Genomic DNA, 4573 nt, shown 5'->3' on the forward strand with positions numbered 1-4573 from the left:
AAAGTGGGCAGGGGTGAGGTGGGTTCTAGGGGTAAGGTCAAGCAGTAGTCTGACCAGTTTGTTTTGAGATGTTTGTAATTTTGTTTTTAGCGCCTTTGAGGTGCTTTGGTACCATGAGGTGCAAGCATAGTCGTAGTACCCTTGAATGAGTGCTCCTGCTAGAGTCTTCAGGGTATTCTTGTTTACCAGTGAGGAGATCCGGTACAAGAAACGAGTTCGTTGGTTGACTTTTTTTATTACATTGGATGCCATTTTGTCACAGGAAAGATTTGCCTCTAGGATGGAACCCAGGTAGGTAATATCTTCTTTCCTTGTGACAATATTGTCACCCACTGTAACTGAGAAGCCGTCGGTCTTGCTGAGTTTGTTATTTGAACCGAAGAGAATGGACTCTGTTTTGCCCATGTGTAATGATAGTTTGTTATCAGCGAGCCATATGCAGATTTTGCTTAGTTCTGAGCTGAGGGTTTTTTCAACCTGTAATTTGTTCTTGTCAGAGACCAGCAGGGCTGAGTCGTCCGCAAACAGGAACAAGTTGCAGTCACAAGCTGACGACATGTCATTTGCATAAATTAGGAACAGTAGCGGACCTAGTATGCTTCCTTGTGGAACACCACAGTTTACTGTGAGGGGGGGGGATAGGGTACCGTTTACCTCCACCATCTGCTCTCTCCCCTCCAGGTAGGATTGCATCCAGCTCACTGATAGACTATCAAAACCAATTGCTTTTAGCTTGTCAATCAGAATGGTGTGATTGACAGTGTCGAAGGCCTTTTGTAGGTCCAGCATGACCATGCCGCAGTATTTGCCCGCGTCCACCTCTTGTTTGATGTGGTCGTTTAAATAGAGAAGGCATGTGAGTAACACAATTGGAAGGGATTAAGGGGATAAATGGACATCACATAGAAAATAGAGGGGAGGAAAAGAAAGTAAGAAGGGGTACACAGAAGACACCACACACGGGTTTGGGAGGAAGGAGGGACATTGGAACATATGAGCCACATTGAGAGGGACCTAGGAAATGGGGGTCTTTGATCAGAATGAAGGACAGAGCGCTTTTGACCAGGAGCTCGACAGCAATAAAAACAGTAAGAAGGCTGGACAAATATGACGAGCGGTTGGGGGTAAAGGTTTCAAACCCCCAAGCCGTCAGGAGGAGACCTCTCACTAGGAGAGCAATTACTCCTCACCCACCAGCAGGGGACAGGGGGGGGACAGGGACCCCCCGAACGCCTTGGGAGCACTTTATGTAAAGTTTATGTTTTTTATTTATGTTAATCATTATATGTATTCGGTGAAGAGAACGGAGGCTACAACCGGAGGGGGGAATGATTGTGACATGGGGGGGACTGACAGACGAAAGAAGAAGAAAGATGACAATGGTTAAAGGTATAAAAATGATGTCGTTAAACGTTAATGGAATGAATAATACGATAAAGAGGGGCAAAGTGATGTTGAAATGTAAAAAAAGTGAGATGGAAGTGATTTTTCTGCAGGAGACACATTTGGTAGCACAGGATCATGAGAAACTGAAGAGATTTGGATATGAAAATGCATACTATAGTTCCTTTAAACGGAACCTGAGGAGAGGAGTAATCACGTTAATCAAAAACACAGTCAAATTTGAATTGATCAAGGAAGTAAGAGACAAGGAGGGAAGGTTTGTTCTGGTGAAGGGAAAAATGGAGGGTCAAATGATTACGTTAGTGAATGTTTATGCACCCCCAGAGAGTGAGAGGGATTTATATGAGACCATTTTTTATATGATAGTGATGGAACTAGAAGGGATATTGATATGCGCGGGAGATTTTAATGTAGTACTGAATCACGACCTAGACACCCCGAGTACTAGAAAAGGACGGGCACCAATCAGTAGATATATGAATATTCAGATGACGGAAATGGGAATTACAGATGTTTGGAGGGGGATGCACGCCATGGACAGGGAATACACACATTACTCACACCCGCACGTGACATATGCGAGAATAGACTACTTTTTGATGACGACGGGGGACAGTTACAGGGTACGGGAGAGCAGAATAGGAGTAGCGGACATATCGGATCACAGTGCCATATATCTGACAGTAGATCTAGAAGGGTGACGGAGGAACACGATCTGGAGACTAAATGTAGGAATATTAAATAACAAGGGGGTGGTGAGTCAGATCAAGGAGGAGATAGCCAGGTATAAGGAAGAAAATGACAACGGGGCGGTAGATCCGAACATTCTATGGGACACACTGAAGGTGGTGATAAGGGGGAAATTGATGGAGAAGACAGCAATGCTGAAGAAGGCCAGAACGGAGACATATCACAATCTGATAGGGAAGCTGAAGAAGCTAGAGGGGAGACACCAGATATCAAAAGAACAGGAAACGCTCGGAGAAATCAAAGAAGTAAAGGCCAGGATAAATAGGGAATTATTGACGGAAATAGAAAAGAAAGCGAGGTTCATGAAACAAACGTACTATGAAGGGGGACCAAAAGCGACCAGACTGTTGGCTAGGAGAATTAGGATGCAACAGAAGTTGAACACGATACACACAATAAGGGATACAAAGACTAATGAAATATTGAGAGACCCAGCTGAAATAAAGAAGACATTTAGAGAATACTATGAGAAACTATACACACAGCCAAAAGCAGCGGGAGAAGAGGAAATAGAAGCATATCTGTCTGGAGAAGCTAGAGCTACCATCGATAGGGAAAGCACAAAATGAAGAATTATATAAAATAATTACGGAACGAGAACTGGAAGAGGCAATTAGTAGAGCTAAAAACAACAAATCTCCGGGGAGCGACGGATTCCCATCGGAATTCTACAAGACATTTAGAACGGAATTAGCACCCATGTTAGGGGCGGCGTTCAGACACACGATGGAAGAGGGCAAAATGCCCCCCCCCCCTCGTGGAAGGAAGCCATAATCACCACGATACCGAAGGAAGGGAAGGATAGAGAATTATGTAGTAGTTTCAGACCTGTGTCCATACTCAACGTGGATTACAAGATGTATACATCGATAATATCAAAGAGATTTGAGACGTTTATGCCAGACATTATAGATGAAGATCAAACTGGATTTATTAAAGGGAGACAGACACAGGACAACGTGAGAAAGACATTACACATAGTAGAGGAGATACAAAAACAAGGTGGTAGCGCGGTACTGATTAGCCTAGATGCAGAAAAAGCATTCGACAGTGTGAGCTGGACATTTTTATATAAAACATTGATGAGGTTCGGACTGAACGGGAAGGCGATGAAGATGATCAAGGCACTATATCAAGAACCGACAGTGAGGGTTAAGGTGAATGGCAGCTTGACGGATAGAATCAGATTAGAGAGGGCTACCAGACAGGGATGTTGTCTCTCACCAACGCTCTTCGCCGTTTTCGTAGAACCACTGGCACAACTGATCAGACAGACCGAGGACATTAAGGGAGTAAGGATAAAGGGAACGGAATATAAACTAGGCCTATTTGCGGACGACGTGATAGTATACATGAGGCAACCAGACAAGAGCTTCCCGGCACTGATGGATCTACTGAAGGAATATGGCCACTACTCAGGATACAAACTAAACGTGACAAAGACACAGACCTTAGCATGGAACTATACCCCAACGACGGAAATTAGGGAACAGTACGGGATAAGATGGGACATGGACAAGATTAAATACTTAGGGGTGAACATCACGAGAGGGGTGGGGAAACTGTTTGAGGCGAACTATACACAGATAAATCAGAACATCAAGAGAGACTTAGAGAGATGGACAGTAATGCCCTTGGACTTCAATTCAAGAATAGAGGTCATTAAAATGAACATACTATCAAGGTTACTGTACCTATTCCAGTCACTACCGATACAAATACCACAGAATCAATTCAGGGAGTGGGACAGACTGATATCGAGGTTCATATGGGCGGGGAGAAGACCACAGGTCAGATATAAAACACTACAACTACCAAAGGAAGAGGGAGGGATGGCAGTACCCAGCCTACAAGATTATTACTATGCAGCACAACTGAGAGCAGTGACGTGCTGGTGTAACGACAGATATGAGGCAAGATGGAAAGACATTGAAAAAGAAGGGGAGGGATACAAGGTACAAGCTCTGGTGGGAGATAGGGAACTATTTAAAGAAAAAGAGGGACTATTAGATCCAATCACCAAATGCACCTTGACCATATGGAACAGAGTAGTAAAAACACACAAATTGGAGAAGCAGTCAGGGGTTCTGAGATGGGTAGCACATGACAAGAGATTCAAACCAGGGAGGTTAGACCATGGATTCAGAAGGTGGGAGGGGGGGGGGGGGGGGGGGGCAACAGCGATATGCAAAATTATAGAGAAGGGGGAAATGCAGACACTACAAAAATTAAAGGAGAAATTTGGACTAGAAAACAGGGACCACTTCAGATATCTACAGGTTAGAGACTACTACAACAAAGAAATAAGGGGGGCCAAAGACGAAGAACAGAATGGAATAATCAAGATGATAGTATGGGCATACGAAGGGGGGCAAGGAAGAGTAATATCAGCAATATACCGGGCTATAATGAACAGCAA

The sequence above is a fragment of the Notolepis coatsorum genome (genome assembly GCF_963971535.1).
Source record: "Notolepis coatsorum genome assembly, chromosome: 4".
In the NCBI taxonomy this organism is placed as follows: domain Eukaryota; kingdom Metazoa; phylum Chordata; class Actinopteri; order Aulopiformes; family Paralepididae; genus Notolepis; species Notolepis coatsorum.